This window comes from Kogia breviceps, chromosome 3 (assembly GCF_026419965.1).
Source record: "Kogia breviceps isolate mKogBre1 chromosome 3, mKogBre1 haplotype 1, whole genome shotgun sequence".
Lineage (NCBI taxonomy): Eukaryota > Metazoa > Chordata > Mammalia > Artiodactyla > Physeteridae > Kogia > Kogia breviceps.
Window position 1 is genome coordinate 162,858,243 of NC_081312.1, and position 16,650 is coordinate 162,874,892.

A 16,650-nucleotide genomic window follows, 5' to 3' on the forward strand; every position below is an offset into this window, starting at 1 on the left:
GGGTTCTGGGATTTGAGGCCAAGATACCTTTTTTTTTTTTTTTTTTTTAACTCCCCCCATTCTTTCCTCTTTGGTGAGCTTGTTATGACTGGTTTTGAAGCCTGGCTTACGGAGCGGGGAGAGTGTGCAGGCTGTGCGGGTGTAGGGGCCCTGACAGGGGAAGGCAGCCCGGAGGGGACCTGCGGAGGCCGGGCACCCCTGCAGGGGGCGGGGGCTGCCTCCCCAAGCGCAGGAGGAGGGGCGGTGGCATCGTCCCACCTGGCCGGGGTTGGGGTTTAGGAGGTGGGGAGGTAGTACCCTCAGGTGCAGGTACTTTGCGTCTGTGAGTTAGATTGTTCTCTGGTGCAGACGTCATTTACCCGCTCGACTGTTTTCTCCTGTGCTGGGGCAGTCGAGGCCCACCAGGACGAGAGACGCTTCAGGCATGCCCTCGGCCAGCCCCTGGAGGCGGCTGGTGGTGGCCCAGCTGCCCTGGGCAGGCGCGGGGGGCTGAGTGCCAGGGGTTTGAGGGGCGCCCGGCGTGTACTGCCACCAGCATTCCACAGTGACCGCAGCCCCGGAGAGGCTGAGGACGCGGTCCCAGACTAAACATGAGACGGGAAAGCCTGCCTCTGAAAAATGGCTATTTTTACATCCCTCTAACCCAAATTCCAAGGTGCTGAGATACGATTTAAAACAAAAAGAAACCAAAAAAAAAAAAAAAAAAGAAAAGAAAAAGGATAGGGGGGAAAAAAAACCACCCACTAATGAAAGTTATTCGTTCTTTCAACATTTCTGTGGAGTGCTTTTACCCAGCAGCCTGTTGAAAGAATGCTGATTTTCAGGGGCCCACCCAGACCTACAAAATCCATCACAGGAACAGGCCTGGAACTCTGTATTTTTAACTGGCGCCCAGCTGATTCTTGTGCAGCACGTCTGCTCATCGTGGGGCCTGCTGCCAGCCACTGGGCCTGGCGCTGGAGACACCAGGTATTCAAATCCCAGGGAATTCACAGCCCCGTGGAGACACTTACCACAAAAAGCAACCATTTAATATCCCTCATCCCAGTGGGGTCCAGGCAGAGCCAATGGAAGCTCTTGTTGGAGGATCTGGGGTTGGTTTTGCAGCCCCAGAACCAGGAGTTCCTCTGGGCCTTGGAGGTGGAAGGCAGAAGGTTCTGGTTTCCAGGTGTGGGGTTGCCCCCAGCAGCCTGCATCCAGCCCCCTTGCTCTGCAATGGCCTAGCCCCCAGCCCTTTCTCAGCAGAAGTCAAAGGTCACCGGGGACACTCCAGACAGGCTGGTGGCCCAATGAAAAGCCTTTTTCTTACAGCAAGCGAGTGCGAACCAGAGAGGGAAAGTGACTTGGCCCAGGTCGCCCAGCCAGGGTAACTGCAGAGCATAAGGGAAACCGGCCTTGGGGCCCCCAGCTGTGTTCTGGCCCGGCTGTATTTCCTGCAGAATTAAAATTTGAGAGCAGAAGTGACCTCAGAGATCTTTACAGTCCACCTTGAGTGTTTCAGTAAGGAGCCTGAAGCCAGGGAGGTGACACTTCTGCCCCAGAACCACACAGCTCAGCAAACCTGGGCCAGAAGGGGGACGGCCAGGCTGACAGGGCTGAGATCCAGGCGGGCAGGACCAGGCCTGGGTGCCAGGCAGCAGGCTGGACCATCGGTGCCCCCTTGTGGCGAAACACCAGAATGCCAGACTTTTCCGCATGGCACCTCTCACCCCACAGGGCATCAGCCAGTGAGGCTAAGGGGTCTGTGTGTATGGCGACTCCTCAAGTGGCTGGCCAGAATTTTGGGGTGAACCCTTAGCTCATCCATGAGAGCTGCAGACACGTGGAGGACCCCAAGCTTAAGGGAGGTTTCTGCTGAGGTTAAAAAGCTTAAGTCGGGGGCTTCCCTGGTGGTGCGGTGGTTGAGAGTCCACCTGCCGATGCAGGGGACACGGGTTCGTGCCCCGGTCCGGGAAGATCCTGCATACCACGGAGCGGCTGGGCCTGTGAGCCATGGCCGCTGAGCCTGCGCGTCCGGAGCCTGTGCTCCGCAAAGGGAGGGGCCACGACAGTGAGAGGCCCGCATACCGGAAAAAAAAAAAAAAAAAGCTTAAGTCGGGGATCTCTCCTGGCTCAGGCTTCAGTAGTTACAGAGCCCAGGTGCCACTTCCCCCAGAGCAGCCCCTCGGCAGCCCACCCAGTGGCTAAATCCCTGGCCTGCTCGTTATCAGGCTGACTTTTCCAGGCAGGGATGGTGCAGTGCTTGGTCCATGGTGCTTCTAAGAGTCCGTGAAAACATTTCAACTTGAAATTCTTCCAAAATAAAGAAGGAAGAAAATGAATATAATAATGATGAATATATAATAATCGAACCCGGAATATGTAATAATCCTACAAACACAATCATGAAATATAATTTTTGTGTGTGTGTTTTTTTTTAATGGGGGAGGAGACCATGAACACAGAAGTTCCTCAGGCCCACGACAGTCACAAGGCGACCTGGAGCTCTTATGAAGGCAAAAAAATACATTTCCAGAGAAGGAGCAAGATTAGGCCATCCTCATTTGTTTACACGGAGTGGACTGGCTCATCTGTTCTCTGAGACATGCAGACAATCTTGAATAAATGGTTTAACCTCTCAGAACCTTCTCTCATCTGAAAAACAGAGAAGAAAGAAATATGTCTCCAATACAGCTCCTGTGATATACAGTAGAGGCTCAAGAAATGGGAGCTTAATAATAATGTCACAGACTGGTAGCTTGTGTCCCCCCAGATTCCTGTGTTGATGCCCTAACCTGCACTGTGATGGTACGTGGAGGTGGGGCCTTGGGAGGTGATTAGGGGTAGATGAGGCCATGAGGATCATGGGATTCGTTTTCTTACAAGAAGGGAGAGACCAGAGTTCCCTCCCTCCACCCTGTGAGGACACGTGGAGAAGACCGTTGTCTGCAAGCTGGGAAGCAGGCTCTCACCTGGGCCTGGCAGCACCCAGGACAGTGAGAAACGAATGTGTGTTGTTTCAGCCCTGGCCTCTGCTGTTGTGTTGCGTTGCGACAGCCCGAGCTGAGACGAATAACCTCCATCATTATTCTTTGCAGGACTGACTGCCAGGCGGGAGGAAAAGCAGACTCATTTGCTTCGATCCCAACGAGAGAATGAAGGCCAGTGAGTAAGAGCTTCACCGTCATCTCAGAGCAAAGCCTGAGTTGTGCAAAGAGGGGACAGACGCCGTCTGGAAGTGGCCAGTCTCGTGTGGCTGGGCGGGTGGGTGGTTAGAGCCTCCACTAAGGGTCGGGCCCAGGCCCATGCGCCGCCGTGGAAGGTACAGTGGGGTGGGGGAGGACGTCTCCCTCTGCAGGGGAGAGGGGACCAGCCTTAGGGGGAGTCACAGAGGGCCCGGTGGGTCTACTCTGTGTCCCTCTGGGTGGCAGTCCGTCGCTGACCACCAGCATGGCGGAGCTGATTGCTGAAGTGGAAGTTGCCTTGATTTATCTCTGGTTTTCGCTGACTCTCTGGCTTGAGGACAGGGTTCTGTGGCCTCTTTCACCCTGCAGGCACTGGGGATGGGTCGTGAGGCTGGGCTACTCTGCCAGGACACCCTGATCACTGTTGGTTCACAGGTCAGAAACCCCAAAGGGCAGCTGAACTTGGGGCAACTGTGGAGACAAGCTGGTGTGGTCTGCAAGCTTAGGAACCTTCTGCAGCACAGGACCATCTTGACCATTTCCCGACCGTTCCTCCCTAGCATTCTCTCTTTTCAACCTTCCGTGGTACCAGGGGTTGGCAAACTGTGGCCCATGAGCCAATTCTGGCCCACTACCTATTTTTGTAAATACAGTTTTATTGGAACACAGCCATGCAATTCATCTGTGGTTGACTTTGCCCTGTAATGACAAAATAGAAAGTTGCAACATACGTTCCAAAAAACTGAAAATGTTTACTATCTGGTTCTTTACAGAAAAAGTTTGTCAGCCTCTGCTCTAAACCACAAGCAGTACCTATCTACCCCCAGACTTATTATGTAAAAATAATGAATCCTCCTATGTGTAAGACAAGAGGTCAGCTTTCTGTTATTCACAGCCTAATTGATATAATAATACTTACACTTGAGGTACATAGAGTTTACACAGCTATGGGAGCAGAGCATAGCAACTTTGGGGAAATTAAGAAAAAAGTACATCCCAAATTCTCTTCATTAGAAGAAGGAGCATACTCATCCCATGGGACATAGTCCTGCATAACTCCAGGAGGCTCTATTCACACTGTAGTCTGGGTGGAGTTGTGAAGTACACAGCCTGGGCAGCTGTACATGGCAGCCCTGTAGCCCTGCCTTCATCCATTTATTCAACCAGTATGTGTGGATTATCTCTGTGCCAGATACTGGGGAAGGTGAATATAACATGGTCCCCAAAACAGCTATACTCCAATAAAAATTAATTTTTAAAAATGGTCCTAGATCTTTAGAATCTTACAGTACAGAGGAAGTAAACCAAATATTGATATGTTAGGGACAGAACTATATTCCCCTTACCCCCAGTTCATGTTGAATCTATAATTCCTCACGTGACTGCATTTGGAGATGGGGTCTTTAACCAAGCTTTGGGGTAAGTGTCCTTGAGAGGCAAACATAATTCAGCATGTAGCTTAGCTCTGAGCCTGTGGGACAAGGACACTCTGGCCTGCCAGCCTACGTTCAGATGGTGAGCTGTGGCTGGCACCTTCCCTAAGTTCAGACGGGTGTACCCGACCCTGAGATTTTCCTTGACTGATGTGCTGTTTGAGAAGCAGGAACAGACCTGGGAGATGTGAATTCAGTTGCCTGGATTTCTTTCTTTCTTTTTTTCTTTTAATATTTATTGATTTTTATTTTTGGCTGTGTCAGGTCTTACTTCATTGCAGTGCACAGGCTTCTCTCTAGTTGTGATGTGCAGGCTCTAGAGCACATGGGCTCTTAGTTGTGGCTCGAGGGCTCAGTAGTTGTGGCACGTGGACTTAGTTGCCTCCGCAGCATGTGGGATCTTAGTTCTCTGACCAGGGATCGAACCCGCATCCCCTGCATTGGAAGGCAGATTCTTAGCCACTGGACCACCAGGGAAGTCCCAGTTGCCCGGATTTCTTCTCTCTGGTCTAAATCAAAAGGACTTCTTCTATCTGGGGGAGTAAAATGCTAACAGGCGCTGACACGTCTCCTGGCTCACTTAGGCCGCGTACCTGACCTGTTCCAGGTGAAGTGTGTTGGACTTTAAGCTTCCGTCTCCCTTTGAATGCTTGATTTCCTGAGAATATGCTATTTTGGAAAATAGTGTTTTGTTTCCCTCAGCTCAGATGGGCACTCTTTCTGCTGCCCCTCCTGTCTCCCCACTCCTTAAGTGTTGGCGTAAGGCCATGTCAGAGAAAATGTGGCCTCTGCTCTGCCCAGCGGCCGGTCCTCCTACAAGTCCAGTGTCCTGGACCAGAACTGAGTCAGGTTAGGTTGTCCCAAAGGAGGACAAGAGAGCAAGGACGTGACATCTGGCTCCAAGAGGGACACAGACACGCCTCGGCCCTCATGGCAGAAAGGTCCTTCTCCCTCCTGTATTACGTGCACAGCAGGTGCCCAGGGAGGCTGGTCCAAGCCTTAGATGAGGATGCATCTTCTTGGCCAGCAGAGCTGGGGCAAAGTCTAGAAGGAGGTTGCATTTTGCACACCTTATCCCCAGACCTGCACAGGGTCTTGCTGACGTTTCAGCCTGGTCTTGAGGGAATGCTGCAGGTGGAACCGGGGTCCTAAGCTGAGTGAAGGGGGTGGTCAGCCAGCACCATCTCTTGATCCCTTTACTGTGTGTGTGTATGTGTGTGTGTGTGAGAGAGAGAGAGAGAGAGAGTGAGAGAGAGAGAGAGAGAGAGAGAGACTGCCATTTTCCCAGGAACTCAGGCTTAAATTCATGAGACCACCATCCAGACTTAATGCAGTCATTCTGTCAGTCCAGTTGCTTTTACGTCTGAGCTGGCGGGCACAACCTTCCTCACTGTTATCCCTCGCTGCCACCTCTCCTTACCTCTCCCCAACTCCTCAAAGAAACTTTAATGGGCCTCGCATCTCGTGCCTCCAGCCTCTGCATCTGTTTGTCCCCCAGCTCCTGTTATTCCCTAAAATCCCTCAGAAGGTCCCCACCGCCTCCAGAATAAATCTCCCTGCCCTCCTTCCTTTCCACTGTATTTCCTGATGCCACATCGCACATGTCCTAGGCCATAGTAGGTGGCCTTTACTATGTTCCCTGGTGGTCCCTTTGTGGGCCTCCAACACCCATTTCATCCCAGTGATTAGTCTAAGCAAATCTCCATCACTTCATTGCCAGCGATTGGTTAAGGAATGAACATTAGTCCAAATCTGCCCAATGTCTGCTGAGTGGGCAGTGGGGCAGGGGTGGGGGAGCTGCGGAAAGATGAGGGACGTCTGCTAGGGAGATTTAGGGAAAGTTTCCCCCATCCTAAAAGAGAACCCCAGAAAAGAGATGATATCACTTAGGTCCTGGAGGGGAGCTAAGATCTTTGCTTTCCCCTCCCAACACCCAGCTCAGAACCATGTATTGGACATCTAATACATTTCTACTAAATAAGGCATAGACAGATAAATGATAGACATAGATAGATAGATGACAGATAGATATATAGATAGATACATAGACACATAGATGGGATGGATGGATGGATGGATGGATGGATGGATGGATGGATGGATGGCTAAGTGGAAGGAAGGGAGGGAGGGAAGAAGGGAGGGAGATGGGGGGGAAGGAGGGAACATCAGTAACATGGACAGCTGTTATCTCTGACCTTGTGGGGATGCTGTTGGAGCCACGTTAAAAGTCCTGACTAGATAAGGAACCAAGATGGTGGAGTAGAAGGATGTGTGCTCACTTCCTCTTTTCACAACGCCAGAGTCATGGCTAGCTGCTGGACAGTCGTTGACAGGAGGACAGTGGAGCTCACCAGAAAGGGTACCTCACATCCAAAGACAAAGGAGAAGCCACAATGAGACAGTAGGAGGGTTGCAATCACAGTAAAATCAAATCCCATAACTGCTGGGTAGGTGACTCACAGACTGGAGAACACTTATACCACAGAAGTCCAACCACTGGAGTGAAGGTTCTGAGCCTCACATCAGGCTTCCCAACCTGGGGTTCTGGCAACGGGAGGAGGAATTCCTAGAGAATCAGACTTTGAAGCCTAGTGGGATTTGATTGCAGGACTTCGACAGGACTGGGAGAAACAGAGAATCCGCTCTTGGAGGGCACACACAAAGTCGTGTGTGCATCGGGACCCAGGAGAAGCAGCAGTGACCCCAGGGGAGACTGAACCAGACCTACCTGCTAGTGTTGGGGGGGTCTCCTGCAGAGGCAGGGGGTGGCTGTGGCTCACTGTGGGGACGAGGACATTGGTGGTGGAGGTTCTGGGAAGTACTCCTTGGCATGAGCCCTCCTGAAGTCTGTCATTGGCCCCACCAAAGAGTCCAGGTAGGCTCCAGGGTCACCTCAGACCAAACAACCAACAGGGAGGGAACCCAGCCCCACCCATCAGCAGTTAAGCGGATTAAAGTTTTACTGAGCTCCACCCAACAGAGCAACAGTCAGCTCTACCCACCACCAGTCCCTCCCATCAGGAAACTTACACAAGCCTCTTAGATAGCCTCATCCACCAGAGGGCAGACAACAGAAGCAAGAAGGAATACAGTCCTGCAGCCTGTGGAACAAAAACTACATTCACAGAAACAGACAAGATGAAAAGGCAGAGGGCTATGTACCAGATGACGGAACAAGATAAAACCCCAGAAAAACAACTAAATGAAGTGGAGCTGGCGACCTTCCAGAAAAAGAATTCAGAATAATGATAGTGAAGATGATCCAGGACCTCGGAAGAAGAATGGAGGCAAAGATCGAGTAGATGCAAGAAATGTTTAACAAAGACCTAGAAGAATTAAAGAACAAACAAACAGAGAGGAAAAATGCAATAACTGAAATGAAAACTGCACTAGAAAGAATCAATAGCAGAATAACTGAGGCAGAAGAATGGATAAGTGACCTGGAACACAGAATGGTAGAATTCACTGCTGCGGAACAGAATAAAGAAAAAAGAATGAAAAGAAATGAAGACAGCCTAAGAGACCTCTGGGACAACATTAAATGCAATAACATTCACATTATCGAGGTCCCAGAAGGAGAAGAGAGAGAGAAAGGACCCAAGAAAATATTTGAAGAGATTAAAGTCGAAAACTTCCCTAACATGGGAAAGGAAATAGCCACCCAAGTCCAGGAAGCACAGCGAGTCCCAGACGGGATAAACCCAAAGAGAAACATGCCAAGACACATAGTAATCAAATTGGCAAAAATTAAAGACAAAGAAAAATTATTGAAAGCAGCAAGGGAAAAATGACACATAACATACAAGGGAACTCCCATAAGGTTAACAGCTGATTTCTCAGCAGAAACTCTACAAGCCAGAAGGGAGTGGCATGATATACTTAAAGTGATGAAAGGGAAGAACCTACAACCAAAATTATTCTACCCAGTAAGGATCTCATTCAGATTCGATGGAGAAATCAAAAGCTTTAGAGACAAGCAAAAGCTAAGAGAATTCAGCACCACCAAACCAGCTCTACAACAAATGCTAAAGGAACTTCTCTAAGTGGGAAACACAAGAGAAGAAAAGGACCTACGAAAACAAACCCAAGACAATTAAGAAAATGGTCATAGGAACATACATATCGATAATTACCTTAAATGTGAATGGATTAAATGCTCCAACCAAAAGACACAGGATTGCTGAATGGATACAAAAACAATACCCATATATATGCTGTCTACAAGAGACCCACTTCAGACCTAGGGACATATACAGACTGAAAGTGAGGGGATGGAAAAAGATATTCCATGCAAATGGAAATCAGAAGAAAGCTGGAGTAACAATACTCATATCAGATAAAATAGACTTTAAAATAAAGAATGTTACAAGAGACAAGGAAGGACACTACATAATGATCAAGGTATCAATCCAAGAAGAAGATATAACAATTATAAATATATATGCACCCAACATAGGAGCACCTCAATACATAAGGCAATTGCTAATAGCTATAAAGGAGGAAATCGACAGTAATACAATAATAGTGGGGGACTTTAACACCTCACTTACACCAATGGACAGATCATCCCAAATGAAAATAAATAAGGAAACAGAAGCTTTAAATGACACAATCGACCAGGTAGACTTAATTGATATTTATAGGACATTCCATCCTAAAACAGATTACACTTTCTTCTCAAGTGTGCACGGAACATTCTCCAGGAGAGGTCACATCTTGGGTCACAAATCAAGCCTCAGTAAATTTAGGAAAATTGAAATCATATCAAGCATCTTTTCTGACCACAATGCTATGAGATTAGAAGTGAATTACAGGGAAAAAATGTAAAAAACACAAACACATGGAGGTTAAACAATACATTACTAAATAACCAAGAGATCACTGAAGAAATCAAAGAGGAAATCAAAAAATACCTAGAGACAAATGACAATGAAAACACAATGATCCAAAACCTGTGGGATGCAGCAAAAGCAGTTCTAAGAGGGAAGTTTATAGCTATACAAGCCTACCTCGAGAAATAAGAAAAATCTCAAATAAACAATCTAACTTTACACCTAAAGGAACTAGAGAAAGAAGAACAAACAAAACCTAAAGTTAGCAGAAGGAAAGAAATCATAAAGATCAGATCAGAAATAAATGAAATAGAAACAAAGAAAACAATAGCAAAGATCAATAAAACTAAAAGCTTGTTCTTTGAGAAGATAAACAAAATTGATAAACCATTAGCCAGACTCATCAAGAAAAAGAGGGAGAGGACTCAAATCAATAAAATTAGAAATGAAAAAGGAGAAGTTACAACAGACACTGCAGAAATACAAAGCATCCTAAGAGACTACTACAAGCAACTCTATGCCAGTAAAATGGACAACCTGGAAGAAATGGACAAATTCTTAGAAAGGTATAACCTTCCAAGACTGAACCAGGAAGAAATAGAAAATATGAACAGGCCAATCACAAGCGCTGAAATTGAGACTGTGCTTAAAAATTTTCCAACAAACAAAAGTCCGGGACCAGATGGCTTCATAGGTGAATTCTATCAAACATATAGAGAAGAGCTAAAACCCATCCTTCTCAAACTCTTCCAAAAAATTTTAGAGGAAGGAACACTCCTAAACTCATTCTCTGAGGCCACCATCACCCTGATACCAAAAGCAGACAAAGATACTACAAAAAAAGAAAACTACAGACCAATATTACTGATGAATATAGATGCAAAAATTCTCAACAGAATACTAGCAAACAGAATCTAACTACACATTAAAAGGATCATACACCACGATCAAGTGGGATTTATTCCAGGGATGTAAGGATTCTTCAATATATACAAATCAATCAATGTGATACACCATATTAACAAATTGAAGAATAAAAACCATATGATCATCTCAATAGATGCAGAAAAAGCTTTTGACAGAATTCAACACTGATTTATGATAAAAAACTGTCCAGAAAGTGGGCATAGAGGGAACCTACCTCAACATAATAAAGGCCATATACGACAAACCCACAGCAAACATCATTCTCAATGGTGAAAAACTGAGAGCATTTCCTCTAAGATCAGGAACAAGACAAGGATGTCCACTCTCACCTCACATGGTCATTTTAAGTCTTTTGTCATTTACAGACAGTTCTGGGTGTACTCTGATGCTTTCGCAAAAGTGTTCCTATAAAAGGGTTTCATCTTCAAGGAATTCATGGAAAACTTTGACAAGTACAGGTTTCTGGTAACTGACTATACTGCTGAACTGAATGAATAAGCATTCTCAGAACTCTAATGGAAAACTGATGAATTCATAAAAGTGCTAACAAAAGATCAAGATAAAAAAAATTAATTACATGGGACTGAGTGAACTGATGAGGATGATTATAATTTTTGTGACTTTCTGTTTGAATTTAAAAAAAAAAAAAAACTGTAACAGGGAAAAAAAAAAAAGAGTCCTGGCTGTACTGGGCAAGGGCTGGGTCCCCACTCTGGCTGTAGCTTCCTGAACACCATGAGAAATACTCCTCACCCCAGGTACCTGCCTTCATCAGTGTCCCCCCCCACCAGCCCACCCAGGAACCAGCCCGGGTGGGCATTCTAATATCCTAAGGAGACCAGATGTCCCATTTTGGGCAAAAGGACCTCCTGAGGAAATAAGGTGCAGCTGAGGGTTCAGTCTGGCAAATCCGCAGAAGGGAGAGAAGCATCCCCATCCTGCCATGCACTAGGACGCAGCCACTTCCCAAGTTACATTTTTATTCTGCTGTTTTCAGTGCAGAAAATGGTAGCATGCCCTCTCCTTTACTTTATGAAGCTGCTCAAGGGCCAAACTTTACCAGGGGTCTGGATTCACTTGGAAATATAAAAAACACCAGAGGAAACTCAATCCATGGTGGCCTGCCCTCGTTCACTGGTAAGACAGAGATTTATGCAATGTCTCTGGATCTCTTCCAGTCATCCATCACTTCCTTCAGCCATCAGAAGGAACATCCCGAGGAAAATAATGATTCACACCGGGGCTGTGATCAGAGCCATCTGTCTGCACTAAGTCCATGCTATTACAGTGTTCATTCACTTCCTGAGGTTCAAACGCTTGGCTGCATCTGGAAGTCGACACGGACGGCAGCAGAGAGAAAGGGCTATTCTTTGTAGCCAGGAGCTGCGAAGCAACGTTCCAAGGACTCCAGCCTCAGAAGCCTGGCTCCCTGCGATTCCTCCAGGAAGCACGGAGCAGGGTCCACAACAGCAAATGGCCTCGGCTGTGCCTGGCATCACGAGGCTGCATACATCTCCCTAAAGTGCTAGACGTCAAGGACATTTCACTAAACGGGGCCTAGAAGCTAAAATCCGAGAGCCTGGTGAAGAGGAAACCGCAGCGGGCAGAGCAGTGGTCCCCAAAGTGTGGGCCTTCCCGACACCCCTCCAGCAGCAGCTGCGTTCCCCTGGAACCCGCTGGAGATGCAGATTTTTGGACCTCACCCCAGACCCACTAAATCAGGTTCTCTGGGGGTGGGGCCCAGCAGTCTGTTTTCACAAACCTTCCAGGTGACTCACATCCATGCAAAAGTTTGGGAACCACTGGAACAGAAGCTGAGGAAAGCCCCGTGACCACCTTCATCTCCTCCCTGGCAGATCAGGGTATGGGATTGGATACTTTAGGTCCGTTTGCCCCCAACCCTGGAAATCCCAGCTTAGCTGCTCTCAGGCATTACCCCCTGACAGAAGACAATGCTTAGTAGGTAGCAGACTATGCTACATATTTTAATAAATGCCGATTTTTAAGCCGCCTTTTTGCTTGGCAAATGGTGTGTCCTAAATTTATGTTCAATAGACACCACCATGTTGAATCACGACCATCAGATTTGCAAAATACTCCTTTCTTGTGTTAGTCTCGGTTCTCCCCAGAAACAGAACCGATGGGTTATGCATATCCATGCAGACAGCAGGGGATTTAGCACCCAGAGCTCACTCGATTATGGAGGCGGAAAGTCCCACCATCTGTCTGCAAGCTGGAGACCCAGGGAGCTGGTGGTGTATTTCAGTCCAAACCTGGAGGCCTGGGGACCAGAGACACCAGTAGTGTAAGTCCCAGTCCGAGGGCAGGAGAAAGCCCACGTCCAGCCCAGCAGTCAGGCAGGGAGTAGATATCCCCTCCTCCCCATCTTTGTTCTCTCCAGGCCACTGAAGGGTTGGATGGTGCCTGCACATTGATGATAGTCATCTTCTTTACTCGACAGTGGTCTTGTTTACTCAGTCTACTGATTCAAATGCTCATCTCTTGCAAAGAGACCCTCACATACACCCCAGAATAATGTTTAACCTGCTACCTGGGCGTCCCTTGGCCCAGTTAAGCTGACCCATAAAATTAACCATCACATTCTTCATAGAATCCCTTCCTCCCAATCCACCCCGAGGCCTCCCACCCCTGAATGTTACTCCAGGTAGTAACCAAACTCTGCTGGGACAAGTTTTCAACATCTCTCACCCCTAAATTGTTTCTTTCTCATCCAACTTTTGCCCAATAACATAGAAATTTATTTTCCTCTCTCTCATTACTCATTTTCTCTCTCACACTCTTCTCCCATTTGGGGCACCAAACTGGACTTTGAGGAGACTCACAGGAGTCCTGGAGGCCTACCCGTGACAAAAGGCACCACCTCCGTGTAAAGTCACATCGGTGGGACAACCCGCGTTACAAACTTCTAAAACCAGAAGTGCCTCGGGCATCTCGGTAGAGGTTTCCTCCTCCTGCTTTCTCTCAAGTTCAATATAAACCAAATGCCTGTCTTTGAAATTGTGTTTTGTTTCGTCTCGAGTGCATTCGGTCCTGATCCTTCACCATCCAGCCTTTGGACTCCGTCATGCTTCCATTTGGGGGTGACGGCCCCTCCCCGAGCAGTGTCCCCACAGCCCTGAGCAGAGCCCTCGAGTGTGCAGTCAGCTGGCTGCCTTGCTTTGGGTTTTATTCCTCTGTGACCGGGGCGGACCCTAGCAGGATGCTCTAACCATCACAGGCAATCAGTTAAACCGATTCCATGTCTCTAAAACACAAAGGAACACGTTGTTGCAGGCTGGGCTGGGAACTTGTCATATTTGTTTCTGTAAAGCAGTGTGTTCAACTAAGAACCAAAGCCCCCCGTCTGGTTCCTTGTGATTAGTTTCCTTGTGATTAGAAATGTCATTCGGTTTTGTCAGGTCTCCGCAGTTGTGCGGCCCTTGTTTTATAGGCATGTAGAGTTGATCCTGGGGCTGCCTTTCAGGTGTGGCTCCCTGGGTTACAGGTGTGGAGGTCGATGTCCTCCAGCCTTGCAGGTAATACTGCTCTAATCGGTGCCATATATGTCACAAACAGCACCCTACTGTCAGCCTGTTCTGAGAGCTTTGGCCAGTCGTCCCTCGTGAGATGCCACCAAGGGCAGTTGGTAGAACTGGTAATCCCGACTCGCAGGACCCGGTGCCCCACCCATCTTCCACCAGCTCTCTCTTCCTTTCCCCTCCTCCATGCCTCCACCTTCCACCCTCTCCCTGTGCTACCCTTGCCCCTTTTCAGGTGGTCATTAAGTAGAACTAAATCCTGTTTTTGCTGTATACTCTTTGCTTTTTTAAAAGCAAGGGACCCCTCTGACTCTCCAGAATAAAAAGGGGGAAAAAAAGTAATGATTAGATTCTTTGAAGGTAGCTTGTGATGAATTTTTTCCTACAGCTCAGTTAATTTCAGTTTTTTTAATCACCTGTTCGTGTTCTGCATGGTATAGATCCCCAGAGGCTCATAGGCAAAATCTCTTGCTCCCTGTGTGGCCCAATCTGGCCCTTTGTAAAAGTCTCCTCCAGGTCTTTGGAAACAGTAAGCATAAGAAGGGATTAGAGTAAACGCTTCACACATGTAAAATTAAACTTCACTCTCTTGTTTCTGTGTTTGGGAGAAAAGTATGAAACAAAAGAGAAACTGCATCAATGAATCTTCTGCATCTTCACACTCACTCCGGAAAAGTCCTGCCAATAATTCAAGTCCTTATAAAGCTTTGTAAACTATACAGCACCATGGATATAAAAATGAATGCAATTGTATTTATTAACCCCAGACTTGAGAAACAGAAGCAAGGTCATCTCTCTCTTTCCCTCCTAAGAGTAGAGTTGGAGCTTCCTTCCTGATTGGGGCTCATGACCCTCACCTGCCCTGTTTCTAGATGCAGTTCCTGTGTCTGCTCCCTGAGAAGTGACCTCAGATCCTTCAGGGCCAGGATTTGTGTTTATGTTTGTTTGGGGTGTTGGTTTTGGGTTTTGCTGGGTTTTTTTGGTATTCTCGGTGCCCAGCAGAGAACTGAAAATAGAATAACTGGTTAAAACAAGAAAGAAAAAAGGCTAGATGTATGGATGTGGGAAGGAAGGATGGATGAATGGATGGAAAGTTGGATGGAAGGGAGGGAGGGAGGGGAAAGTAGACCAAGGGCTGAGAGAATGTTCTGCTTCTCATCTCATCCAGTGCCCTGCCTCTACCACAGCAGAATGAGCCTCGGGATTTTGTGAGCAACGAAGCAGTGGGAGTGTTCTCTGTGGATCATGTAGACAGCAGAAAAGCTAAGCTACTTGCACACCCAGCTCAGAGTTCAGTTGCCGATTCTCATCTCTGAGGTCTGTGGTTCCTGAGAACTACACACCTACAGAGCAGCTGTTGGGAAGTCAAATTCTATATGGGGGAGGAACTGTGTGTGTGAGAGAGAGACTTATCACGAATCTCTCCTCCCTTTATTTGTGGTTTTGAGACATTAGGCTTTTAGGAGCCACCCTGTTTAGATGGGGCCAACTTAAGACATATTTGCATTCAAACTGCCAGAGATCATCAGACTTCGACTCCAACATAACATGGGCTTAGCTGTCGATGCATATGGTACCCACACTGAGGAAAGAGGAAGCAAAGTCTCTGGGATCTGGAAGTATTTCCAGGCCATTACAGGGAGAACAGTCAATGCTGCAGGGCTGCCGAGGGTGGGAAAGCAGTCAGCCTGCTAGCACTCCCGTGGGACAGCATAGCTGTTCACAACGTGAGCTGGTGAGCTTTGTGCCAGGAGCCAGGTTTAGGCTCATTTTCCAGAATAAAGGAACTCAAGTGCTTAAACGTGAAGGGTGTTACCCCCGGAAAGAAAGCAGCCCAGGAGAGGAAATGGGCTTGCAAAGGCATCCTTTGTGTCTGCAAGAACTTGTTAAAAGATAAACTGAGGAATATTAAAAATTGTAGGAGTTTATTTGAGGAAACTGAGTCAAATCTAGCAGCGTCCGTCTTGCTGTACAAAATGAGAGATTTTGATAGGCCAGGGGGAGCCAGATTAAGGAAGTTATTTTAGGCAAAGAAAGCAGGTTGGTTACTGCAAGGTCACTTTTCTTTAGGGAGTGCAGGGGTCTATCAGGCAGATTGTGTAACTAGTGCTGATCAGGTGGTTACTGATTGACTGCTCTGGGTTCAGTTCTGGGAGAGTGGAAACTAATTATGTCTTGGTTTGGTGACGTAGGGCTTAGCATAAGTGGCTTTATTGGGGTCTGTTGTCTTGCTTTTAACAAATGCCAAAGCTCATCCAGGAGTATCAATGGGTCACCCCATGTAGCATCTCTGTGCAGGCGTCAGTGAGGGCAGGAGGGAGGGAGGAGACTTCACCTCCTTTGCGGGAGATGGGGACACAGGCAGCCAGGAGACCCACTCTTTCCTGCCCCTGCCCTCGTTCCCACCTGCAGAGGTTGGGCAGTGCCCAGGAACCTGAGGCCAGTCTTCCTGCTGTGAAATGGTTCCTCGGGTTATAGGAACACACTTTGATCTCTCCAAAGGCTGGGATTTGGAAGCTGGGGACTTTGGAAGGTTCTCAGTCATCCAGGGAGTAAGTCACATCAAAGCAGGAGAGGCCAAGCAATGGAAGGGATCTTACCCGACGTTTTCCTTCCGATGAGATGCAGGCCAGCCCTGGGAGCCACACAGCGCACAGCACGCTCAGGGCCTTTAAAGCCTAGTTTATCTGAGGAAGTAGCTGCAGCCTGTTTCCTCGTCCATCAATGAGGTGGGTCAAAAAGAAGTGTTAGGGAC

The 16,650-nt window shown here is 47.6% G+C and overlaps 1 long non-coding RNA gene across 2 annotated transcripts in view; it reads left to right on the forward strand.

Annotated features, from left to right (window-relative positions):
- Positions 1-16,650, forward strand: part of LOC131752733 (uncharacterized) — a 94,857-nt gene that overhangs the window by 61,098 nt on the left and 17,109 nt on the right. For both annotated transcript variants that reach the window (XR_010839881.1, XR_010839882.1), the window contains one exon: positions 3,078-3,144. This is a non-coding gene — a long non-coding RNA (uncharacterized lncRNA). The remainder of the gene's footprint in view (positions 1-3,077; positions 3,145-16,650) is intronic.